At 38.2% G+C, this 12,712-nt stretch overlaps 1 long non-coding RNA gene across 1 annotated transcript; it reads right to left on the bottom strand.

Moving 5' to 3' along the window:
- Positions 1-1,882: 1,882 nt before the first annotated feature.
- On the bottom strand, positions 1,883-12,374 carry LOC112029725 (uncharacterized). The gene is made up of 2 exons (XR_002884787.2): positions 12,189-12,374; positions 1,883-2,268 (listed from the first exon to the last, which is right to left on the bottom strand). It is a non-coding gene; the product is annotated as an uncharacterized LOC112029725 (long non-coding RNA).
- Positions 12,375-12,712: the final 338 nt, after the last annotated feature.

The following is a 12,712-nucleotide window of genomic DNA, read 5'->3' as shown; positions in this document are numbered from 1 at the left end:
AAACCAAAAAAAAAACCGAATTTAGAGACAACACAACATGGATGATGGAACACATGAACAAGTTAGATTAGTATAGTATAGAATACAGATATCAAATTTACCTGAGTCTGCAAAATTGCTTGCAGATCCGGTTTCTTCTTTGATACAGCCTTCTCTTTTGGCTCCATAGGGGCTAACGCTGCTGCCGTGTCAGCCGCTGATGGCGGCGGCTCATCCCAGCTCTTCCTATTTGTCTTTGCAGAGCCAACAAGTGCTTCTGAGACTTTCGAAATTTCGGCCACAATACTCGCCATCTTCTTCTTACAGGTCGAATCTGCAGCGGTCACCATTGGCGAAAGCTTCACACCTAATAATCTCCTCCCCAGAGAAAGCGAAGTCCTGCGTGAATTAGGTGAAGCTTGTCTCCACCCCGCCAAAGACGCTTGCCGATACCTCGACGACATGACAATCACCTGCTCCTTCGACGTTTTCTGATTCTCTTCGCAAGCTGCAATCAAGCTTAAAACCACGCATTTGGCCGGCACTGGAGACGCCAATCTCTTTCCATTTCTGGCCGACAATGGATCTCTCTCCCCTGCAACACCAATGTTCTTCTTCCCAACCGATACTGATCTTTTAGACGCCTCAAGGGATGAGAACCTCTGAGGCTGATCGGAAACTTTTGGTTCATCGGAATCTCCTCCTACATTTCCAATAGGCGCTAAAGCCCACCTTGAACTTGATCTTCAGCATCTAGCTCGTTCTCTCTCTTCTTCTTCTTCTTCTTTTTTTATTTTATTTTATTTTATTTTTTAATTTTTTTAATTTTTGGGTTTGTGTTCTTGTTGTTCTTGTTCAAAACACATTTAGATCTGATTTTTAGTTTTTAATTTTTTTTATTCAGTTAAAATTAATAAATTAATTTCTTTTAAATTTAGATGCTGACGTAGCATTTTTTAATGCCAAAAAACATTTTTTTTATTATTAATTTAGGTCACGTGAATATTAATTTAGTATTATTTATTCCAGCCATTTGTCACGTCAGTTTTTTCCGTTTCTGATGTAACGGCAATGACCAAAATGGAAAGCGTTTTTCAGCATAAAGACTAAAAGCGGTAAAAATAAAATGTATGGACTAAAATGAGAATAACCTGAAAATGTATTGACTCAAATGTACTTTCCAGCCTTTATTTATTTATATCATTTCCATCATTTGGCCCAGTAAGGGTAACTGTAAATGGTACAAAAGACTTGGAAAAGTAGCCTCTTGATTATCATTCAATTTTCAGCCATAGCCTTCTAGATATCATTTGATTCGGAAAATTTTTTAAGTTTAATGATCGGACAATTGGTTAAACCTGACGCAGAGAGCAATATAAATGAGAATTTGCATTGCCTCTCATGAACAGGGTTTAACTTGGCCCAACTTGCTTCATTAGTCGATTTGGGTTAAAGCTCAAATTAAGTCCTAATTCAATTTTTGCATTACTCTGCTGGCACCTCTTAATGATTTCAACGGAAATATTTAGGATTTAAATTCTCCTCCTCCAACTATTAAATTACTAAAAAAAAAAAAATCCTCACTCAATACCCAAGATCAAGCGTTGGACATTTAAAACCTATTGCAACAAAAAAATATTATTTTCAAATAGAATAAGAACAAAAACAAACCCATCCAAAACCAAAACAGAACCGTTATCCCTGCATTAAATGTTAAAAATGAAGCTCTCTTTTTCCAACCACCAATCATGCAATGTATTCCCTCATGAAACCTCAATTACAAGGAAATTCTACTAGTTTTTACTTGAATACCTCGGTTAAACACCATTAGTTATTCAACACATGGAAAAGGGAAGAGAAGAGGTTAACATGAAAAGACATTCATGAAAAAAAGGGCCACACATGAATAATTTGGAGTTTTACTAGGGCAATTAAAAAACCGATAAAACCCCTTAACCATGTTCTCTAACCTCAGAAACTGCTAATACAATGAACAAAAGTTTCCTCTGACCGACCACAAATTTCAAATACTCCTAGTGTCAACACAGGTTGGTAAATACAACAAACAAGAGCTTATGCTAATCAGTCACAAATCTGGTTTTTTTCTGGCTTTCTACATTTCGTTTCCCACTTCATGGGCTAACAGAAAAGGAATAAAAGATAAACTCAATTTTGTCATGTCTTCTTCAGAAAATACCCCAAAATGATGCCAATCAAGCCGACAAGAAGCACAAATATAAGTGGGACACCACCACCGCGGCTTTTGTTGGCTTCACGCCTCAAGAGCTCCTTCACAAGTATCAAAGTCAGTCCTATCCTTTAATAAGGTTGCAATAATTTCTTGCATGGTAATCGGTATCAATATTGTGCTGCCACATCAACCTGGCACTAAACTAGAATGTATACAACTACTATGCATAAGATTTGCAACTATAAGGTTATTGTTACTTTGGCCATCAACTTATCTAGGTTTACAATATATCTCTGATTGCTTACTGGATGACCCCTTAGTTATTATGGGTCAGAACTCACAATTTGCCACTGTTACTGCATAAATAAGATGTCCCTCTAATTGGATGAAAATACAACAAACATACGAGACCATTTTTATCTGAGCAACATACAAAAATATGGAATAATTTTGAACTTTCAAAGTTGCATTAATTGCGTGCTTTTCATTGTGAAGGAAACAGAGTATAGATTACTCATTGTATGCTAGTATCTCCTATATCTTCCACTAAATCCTCTAAAAAAACAGACAAGAGATGCAATTAAAAGTAAATTTTCTTTAAACTATGATAGGCCACAATCTGAATGACCCCTTGTGATTAAACCAATTAATTACTTAAACAAGTTATTAATTAATCATTTTATCATGCAACTGCGTGGAAGCACATACAAATCACCAAAAACTAAATATGCAGCTGAAATTAAAAGACACGGTGATTTGTTTACGAATGGGGAAAAACCTCGCAGCAAAAACCCCACCGGGTGATTTTCAGGTCACCACTCCCGAAACTCCATTATTATTAAATCAAGCGGTTACAAGTAAAGGAATCCCGGGAAAAACCTCGCGGCAAAAACCCCACCGGGTGATTTTCAGGTCACCACTCCCAAAACTCCACTATTATCAAATCAAGCGGTTACAAGTAAAGGAATCCCAAGTATCTTACCAACCTACAGTTGAACCCTTACCCCAATATCCAATTGGACTTGATCTATAGTGACAATTTTCACCTTTAATGCACGGCTCCCAAGTACGTGACTAACCAATGCGCAGATTCCAGTACGCGACTTCAAAACACCAACTTAAGGAAGAGAGGTTGGCTACAAAGTTCTTTAGTTCATCCTACACGATAAAGATCAAGAAGATGCTTGGTCACAAACCCCTTTGGTGCAAATACACAGCAACTTTTTCAGAAAAAATAAACTAGGTCAAGAACTTCGTCTTTGATCACAATTTGCTTGAACAGAGATTGCTCAATACTTTTGCAACTTGTGTACCACTTGACTGCTCTTAAAATAAGCCTTTTATATGTTTAGGGTTTGGAGAAAAGAATGCCAAAAAGCATATTCATGGATCCCAAGAAAATCAGATCAGAAAATTTAAAATTATAAATCTCGACAGATAGCAGGTGTCGAGGTAGCTATCGAGCAGGTGTCGAGCTTTAATGAATTTGCACTTCAGCTTGCTCTTGGAAAGACTTGATGACTTCAACACTTAACCTTGAAACCTTGTTTCTTAAAGTATTAAAAACACCTAGAACTACCCAATTACAAGTAGAGTGTGTTTTGTCAAAAGATTTAGCCAATTTACATAAATAAGTAACATATGTTCTTAGCAAGTGAAAACACATATGTCCTAACAATCTCTCCATTTGGTAATCCGTGACAAAACCATAACAAACAAATAAACATATGAGAGAAGTCATAAATCACTAAACTCATATTCACTTGTTGAATACAATAAAATTTATCCTAACACAAACTCTTGAAAAACTTTGCAAGAAGAGAGTTTATGGCAAGTAAACTTTGACAACCTGTATTTCTGAAACACTTTAAACAAAACTCATCAAGGCGTCTTGTGTGAAACAGAAATAATAGATTGCATACAAGTATAAAAAAAGCAAGTGTATAAAGATAGAAAAGAAACAACACATGAAAAGAGAGGTGAAAGAAACATACATCCATATATAGAGAAAATAAGTACAATGTATGTAAAACTGGTCAAAAGACCTCATATACAAGATCAATGTATCTATAAAGAATAGAAAAGAAAAGATACATCAAAACCTCACTACATCCCTCAAAAATATCAACGCTCCCCCTATTAAAAATGTCTTATACTAACTCTCCCCCTAAGATGACTACTCTCATAACCCAAAACCTACTCCCCCTTTTTGTCACGAGTGACAAAGGGTAGAGTGTCATGTAGACATCTCATCAGTAGAGCTAGCATCTCCATCACCATCATCCGAAACGTCATCATCATCACCATCCTCAAAATCTGAAGCCGCTAGAGAAGGTGGTGAAGGAGTAGCCTCCGAAGCAAAACCACCCATGGTCGCCTACCGTCGTGTAATACGACCAACACGAACATTCACCTGATACAACTCGGAGGAGAGTGTATCGAAGCAAACATCCATGCGCTGCAGTTGCGCCATGATGTCTCCAAGAGGTACATCGCCCATAAAGGAAGAAGGAGCAGATGTAGGTGGAGCTGATCTAGATGGAGCTGAACGGGAGGGAGGAGTGGAATCCGTCTATCTCGACCTAAACTGAGTCTCACTACGTTTAACGGTAGCAGCATCTATGACACAGATATGTGTGAAGTGGTCGGACACAGGAAAGGGAATAGAAAAATGGTGTAAAATCCTCGTGATAGCGGAAAGAAAGATAAGCTTATCACGGGACGCTGAATCAAGATGAACATCTATGATAGAAAAGATAAAATGAGAGGGAAAATCTATAGTCAGATGCTCTAAAAGAGATAACAAAAATCGAGCACGAGGCTCTGTGATAGAGTTGTAGTGAGAGAGAGGATGGAGTACAACGTCATCACCATGTTTAGGAATCTAGGACCTTTAGCAAAAGGCCTACATGATGTGTACTAATGCTCACCCCAATCAGCAGGGCGCTAATAAAAGGCAGAAATGAGCTCATCTTTGGACACAGTCCTTAGACGCTCACAGGAAGGATAGTCAGGAAACTCTATCCTAGGAACCCTAAGCACATCCGTAACAAGCTGTGGTGTGACAGGGATGCGCATACTTTGAACGCGAGTGAAAAAGAGAGGTACTAAACGATCTATCCTGTGCATGTTAGAGTAAAAATCCTAAATTAGCACGAGAGGACAAGTGACCGAAACGTCACACAGTGACTCCCAGCCCTTATTATGAATGACAGAAGGAAGGTCAGTGTCGGCGAAGTCCGCCAAAATGACTTAGCGTTCAGAATGAACACCTCGTCGAGAAAAGTTCTCCAAAAATACCTTGTGGGCATCTCCATCACGGAACCGAAGGTTAAGAGAAGCAGAATCAGAGGAAGAGGAAGCTTTAGAACGTAGAGGGTTCCGAGCTGGAGTGGATTTACGTTTGGGTGTCATAGACACTACTAATGTAAAAGAATGAGAAAGAGATAGAGAGGGAGACAATCAGAAAAGACCCAACACAGTTCACATATATCAAATATATTGAACAAGAAGTACGTATGCATGGGAATGCATGAACATGTGACATGCAAATTGAAAAACATCATGGGCTCAGCCAAATCCAATCCTACCAGCACACAAACATAAAGCACGCATCTAAATGCAAGTAAATATCATTCTAATGCACATGAAATGCAATGTATGACATTTTGAAAACATTTAAGTAAAAACCCAACCCAAAATTTCAAGAAAAACCCATCAATTTCGAAAAACCCCAAAAATTTCCAAAAATCTCAAAACCTAAGTTTCAAAACATGAAATGCATGAGAAAGGAAGGGAAATAAGATCTTACCAAGTGATAGAAACTAAGAGAAGACCGAAAATCAAGTGGGTTTGAGGATTTTAGTGAGAAAAAGAGGTTAGGGAGATGAACAGCCGCGGAGAGATAGAGAAAATGAAGTGCAGATCGCGACAGATCCTTAAATAGAAACTTCAGTAATTCTGGACAGCTGAGGTGTTGAGAGGTATCAAGAAAGCTGTCGAGTAGGTGTCGAGGAAAATGGTCGTCGATAGCTGCAGGTATCGATAGGTGTCGAGGAACAAGAACCAGTTTCAAAGCATAGAAGCTCGATCGACCGACCAGGTATCGATGAGGTATCGAAGAGACAGGAACTTTCTCGATCGATCCATCAAGTGTCAAAGAGGTGTAGATATTGCGATAAAAAAAAGGCTTGAGAAGCTCAACGGATAACCAGGTATCGAGGAAGTATCGAGGAGGTGTCAAGCCAGGTTAAAAAAAACAGTTTTTCGAGAAGAGAAAAACACAGACATGAATACAATCCAACATACACCTCAACCATTGATCCAATCAACATATAAAGCTCTCAAAATCATCTCTCAACAACGAATTAAGCACATGGATTCTCAAAAACACACGCACACACTAAACAAGTCAAACCAATTTTATTTTTCAAAAACAAGTCAAGACAGTTTAGTAAGCATACATTAGCACATGTAAACACTTGTGATGGCCAAATCACATTGTACCTGCACATGTATCAAAAGTAGCAAAGAATATTGCGTGTTGTGTGTGAAAAACATCGCAAGATTGCATATGTGTATACATGTTATGACAATCTGAGATATGAGAAAATAACTTTAACTCACACACAATCATAATTGTTTGATGGGGACTATCACCTTCGAGGTACATCCTATAACTCCCACATCTCCTAGAATACACGCTTGCAACCATATTTAAAGCATTTTTAATATTTTTGCTTTTTATTTTCTTTGCATATTTTCTTTTATTTTTAGCATATCATACATGGGCATAAAAAGAGAGAAAAGAAATACCTAAGATGTTAAGCATTTGACATCGCACTTTTGCTATGCCTAAGCATACGAATGTCTTTGACACTACACTTTTGCTATGCTGAAGCAAACAGGTGTCATATAATGATTGGCGGGCAACATTGGTGAGATAGTTATTCATGCCTTTCTCTTAAGATTTTCTAGTCCTACCCGTCAAAAAAAGTGATACGAGTGTTAAGTTTAAGAGATAACTTAATCTTACTCATCATAAACAAGAGCCACAAAGCTCACTTGCTTAGTTGTGCATAGAGATGCTCATCTAATCTACAAAAGATACAAAATTTAAAAACTTTGTTTCAATGGTCATCCAAGGTACACAAGTACCAAAGTACACAAAACATATACTGTTTTTGTATTTTTTTGATTTTCAATTTTTTTTTTTTATATTAAAAACAAAAGTAAACAAAATTGAAAGTAAACACACAAAAACGTGTTAAACAAAATAAAGCATAAAACTAGATTGACTCAAAAAAAAAATGCAAAACACATAAGCAATGCAACAAACAAGAAAAGTAAGAAGGGAAAAGAAAGTGATGAAATCACTTAGAGTTCTTTTTGTTCCACACCTTGGAAGAACCTTTCCTTTGATTGAACCCTTGGACCGGCAGTGAGGGGGAAGAATTGAAACCGTTCAAATTCGAAAGGAGTATGAGGGCTTTCAGAAGATCTCCAAGAGGAGCAAGAGAGGATTGAAGCTGATTTTGGCTTCTAGATGCTATTATGCCGTTGCTCTGTTGAGTGGCTAGCCACTTATAGCAATTTGATCGAGTATGACCGACAGCTCCACAATGATGATAGAGATGCTGCTTTTTTTGTTTAAGCTTTTGAGAGTTAGCCTTCTTAGCCCTAGGGTTTTTAGCATCTTTCTTATCTTGATTAGGGGGTGCTCCTAAGATAGATTTACCCTTGTCTAAGTTCTCACTAGCTAATTCAGTTTTAATATCAGTGTTCTCAATTTCAGTGTTATTAGTAGGAGAAACAAAAACAGTATTAGAAAAAGAAAGACCATACCCTAAGCCTGTTTGATCCGAAGCAGTTTTCTGATTGCTTAGCATCTCATCAAGCTTTGCGCTTGAAGTCCTCTCCAATTGAGCTCTAACTTGAGATAGCTCTGCTTCAAACTTCTTGGTCTTCTCAACCAAAAAGTTGTTCTCAAACCTCAGTGCTCCAATAGTTTGATTTGCCTCATCAAACTTTGTGGACAACTCTTCACGATCAAGTTCCACATCACTGAGCTTCTTGGTGGCCAACCTATACAATTTCTCATGCTTCTCAGAGAGCTTGTAAAGATTCTCATAGGCAGAATGGATATCATCTTGATCATCCATTTTCTCAAATTTGGACTCCACCAGTTCTTCTTCTTCATCCCCTTCTTTAACAATCCCTTTAGTAGGATTAACTGTAGTAATGAAGGCATTTAAGATTCTGTCATCCTCATTGTCGGAAGCATCTTCAGGCTCAGTGTCACTTAAAGTTGCAGCAAGTGCCTTACTCTTCCCAATGCTCTTGAGATATGTTAGGCATTCATGCTTCATGTGATCGAATCCATGACATCCAAAGCACTTTGGTCCAGCCGAAACAGTGTACTGACCACCATCCTTAGTATCCTTCTTCCTTTTGTCTTGGCTCTTAAACTGAGAAGAACTGGATATTCTACGGTCGTTGTCGAAATTCCTTCCATTGGCATTCTTCATAAACTTCTTGAACTGCCTTGTAATGTAGGACTTCATCTTGGAATCTTCATTATCGAAAGACTCATCTGTATCACTGCTCTTTGCCTTCAAGGTCATGCTCTTGCCTTTACCCGTTTTGCCAATCCTAGATAGTCCTAGCCCGTAGGTCTGCAAGTTTCCAACCAGCTCAGTCAAAGGAATTTTGTCAATATCCTTTGATTCTTCTATTGCCATAATCTTGGCATGGAATCTCTCAGGTAGAGATCTGAGCACCTTCCTTACAACCTTGGGTTCAGGGATGGTTTCTCCAAGATTGAAGGTTGAGTTCACTATATCCTTTAGCTTGACATAGAACTCATCAAACGACTCATCCTCCTCCATCTTAATTTCTTCAAAGCTTATAGTGAGCCTCTGAAACTTTGAATCTTTGATTGCCTTTGTTCCTTCATAGGTTGTCTGGAGGATGGTCCAAGCCTCCTTAGCAGTTTCAGTTGAGGATATCTTCTTGAACTCCTCATTGGTGACTACGCTAAATAGGGCATTTAACGCTCTGCTGTTGAAGTTAGCCACCTTGATCTTAGCGTCATCCCAATTGGCCGGTTCTTCTTTTGGCGTAGTCCAGCCAATCTCTACAGCTTGCCACACATTCTTATCTAAAGACTGTAAGAAATCTCTCATGCGTACTTTCCAGTATGCATAGTTAGTGCCATCAAATAAAGGAGGTATGATTAATGACTGTCCTCTATCCACGACAAACAGGGGTCAATGGATCAACACAGCAAAGATTAAACCTAATCAGAGTGTGCCTACTCTGATACCACTTGATAGGCCACAATCTGAATGACCCCTTATGATTAAACCAAATAATTACTTAACCAAGTTATTAATTAATCAATTTATCATGCAACTGCGTGGAAGCACAAACAAATCACCAAAAACTAAATATGCAGTGGAAATTGAAAGACACGGTGATTTGTTTATAAATGAGGAAAAACCTCGCGGCAAAAACCCCACTGGGTGATTTTCAGGTCACCACTCCCGAAACTCCACTATTATCAAATCAAGCGGTTACAAGTTGAAAGTTCAATATAGGTATGAAACACCCTTGAACGTTTAGACCCCAAATTATAAAAATACCAATTCAAGCTTTATATCAAACAATTAATGTGCGGAACATGATAATAAGCTAATAACAGAATTGATAGACAATCTAAGCCAAATATAAACACATCCACAGCAGTAAATATAAGGCAAAGATAAAGGGAAGAACGATGTAAACACACGGACAGCACACGATGTGTTATCGAAGAGGAAACCGAAGTCCTCGACATAAAACCTCTCCGCCGCCCTCCAAGTGGTCAATAATCCACTAGAAAATGTAGTTAGGATACATGAACAGCAATAGACCCTCCAAGCCTAATCTTCCTAGGTACCTAAACCCTCCAGGCTTCTTGCTCCAACAAAGTTGCGTCGAACCTTTTTCTTTTCTAGCTTACCGGATTCCGCTATTTGAGCATAGCATCAACCAATGTATATTGGTTCCTTCTAGACTGCTTCCCTCAGCACCAAATAAACCTTCTCACAGACGTGGGTGTAGTGAGATAAGGATTTGGTAAAAGACCTCTCAAGGGTATGACAATGGAGAGGAAGAGAGTAGAGGAATTTATAGAGTTTCTTAGATGAAGATTGGGGATGAGGCAATCTTATTTTTCTCTAGGGTTTTCTCTCACAAAATTCTCTCTGGAAACTCTCTACATTTAGTGGGTATAAGGGTCTACATATAGTGAGGTGAGATGAGAATACGAAGAGACAGATTTTTGCCAAACAGGGTAAATTGGCGGCTTGGTCTCGCGACTTGTCCAAGTCGCAAAATCAAGTCGCGACGTAACGGCTTGGCCAGCCTGGGACTTTTGTCCTGTAGTGCGACAGCTGGCATGACCCTTCAGCTTCCCTGCGTGCATCTTACGTGCCTGAAGTTGGCGACTTGCAGCCGTGAGCCACCCGCGAGTCCTAGCCACGAAGCTCTGCTTCTTTGCATATACTTGAGCTATTTTTCACAACTTCTCACACACTACCCTTACAATAATCCCACCTAAATACAGGGTTACTAAGTGCTTAAATTACAAGCAAATTAGCACGGAGTAAAGCCAACAAGATGGTTGATAAATTTCAACCTTACACAAGTAAAGAAATCCCAAGTACCTTACCAACCTACAGTTGAACCCTTACCCCAATACCCAATTGGACTTGATCTGTAGTGACAATTCCCACCTTTGATGCACGGCTCCCAAGTACGTGACTAACCAATGCACGGATCCTAATACGCGACTTCAAAACACCAACTTAAGGAAAAGAGGTTGGCTGCAAAGTTCTTTAGTTCATCCTACACGATGAAGATCAGGAAGATGCTTGGTCACAAAACCCTTTGGTATAAATACACAACAACTTCTTCAGAGAAGATGAACTAGGTCAAGAACTTCGTCTTTGATCACAATTTGCTTGAATAGAGATTGCTCAATGCTTTTGCAACTTGTGTACCACTAAACGGCTCTTAAAACAATCATTTTATATGTTTAGGGTTTGGAGAAAAGAAGGCTCAAAAGCATATTCACAGATCCCAAGAAAATCAGATTAGAAAATCTAAAATTATAAATCTCGACAGATAGCAGGTGTCGAAGTAGCTATTGAGTAGGTGTCGAGTTTTAATGAATTTGCACTTCAGCTTTTTTTTTCTTGGACAAACTTGATGACTTCAACACTTGACCTTGAAACCTTATTTCTTGAAGTATTAAAAATACCTAGAACTACCCAATTACAAGTAGAGTGCGTTTTGTCAAAGGATTTAGCCAATTTACATAAATAAGTGACATATGTTCTTAGCAAATGAAAACACATATGTCCTAACAAACTACCCCACCCACCCCCCCCCCCCCAAACAAACGTAAAACCTTTGAAATCCACCCACCCACCCCCCAAACAAATGTAAAACCTTTGAAAAGACTGCTAGGTTCTCTCTCTCCCTACCTTTCCCAAGCAAAGATAAACTAGGAAGAGCCATAATACAACTGCTCCAGTAAAGTTTCTAACAATGATTTCAGGAAAATCACACAAATCAGCCCTCAGCAGTATTCTCTAATTCAAATTTAAAGAATTTCACAACTTGGGAATATTTTATCTGATAAAAACTTTCTAGCATGTAGCAAAAGAGTGTGAAGAAATACTGGATTTGATGAATGGCTTGCATGCAGAAATTCAGCAGTAGTTCCTTTGGTACAGTTTATTCGATCCCCACTTCAAAAACATAAGCCAGATAAGCCACAAAATTTAAGCCATACCAAAGGAAAATTTAGTTATGGGCTTTGTTTATGGTTAAACATTAATTCAAATGACTTGTTTCAGCTTGTCTTGTGCCTGTTATCTCTTTCACTAAGCATATATCTAGAAAATAAAAATTTGCTTCAGAAGCGTTTCAATAACAAAAATGAAATAATTTGAAATACAAAATCCCTTACCAGTTCTTGCTGAAGCTTGTTATTTTGCTGAATAGCAGAACTTTTCTCCTCGGTCAGCTTTGAAATGAGAGCCCTTGTCTGGAATTACAAATATAAACATAAGTACCAAGATGTACAATCAATATCCTAGAAATTGATCCACCAAGTTCTCCATAATTAAGAAACAACCTCTAGTACACTATTCTAGTAAATTTTAATAAATAGCTAATTTCTAAATGGATAGCTAAAAGTACCGTCCATACAAGTTAAAATAACACTCAAGTTTCATTGACATGTTGAAAGAAGGCCCTTTCAAAAAAGAAAAAAAATCCAAGAAGACATGCTTTCATGGCATTACAAGCTCAATATCTTCTTGTTATATTCCAAATTTTTTAAATTTTCATTTCAAGCAAAATGCGTGTTGCAATTAGTCATTTGGATCCAAAATGCAGAATTGGAAAACAATTACAGACTGCTGCTGGAGGCGGCAAGTTCACACAAATTTAATGATTAAGCAAAATCTTAAAAGGAGCCAATGGATGGTG

The sequence above is a fragment of the Quercus suber genome, unplaced genomic scaffold (assembly GCF_002906115.3).
Source record: "Quercus suber isolate HL8 unplaced genomic scaffold, Cork oak 2.0 scaffold_147, whole genome shotgun sequence".
Classification (NCBI taxonomy): Eukaryota; Viridiplantae; Streptophyta; class Magnoliopsida; order Fagales; family Fagaceae; genus Quercus; species Quercus suber.
The sequence above is the reverse complement of the archived record's forward strand: the minus strand, read 5'-3'. Positions and strand labels throughout refer to the sequence as shown.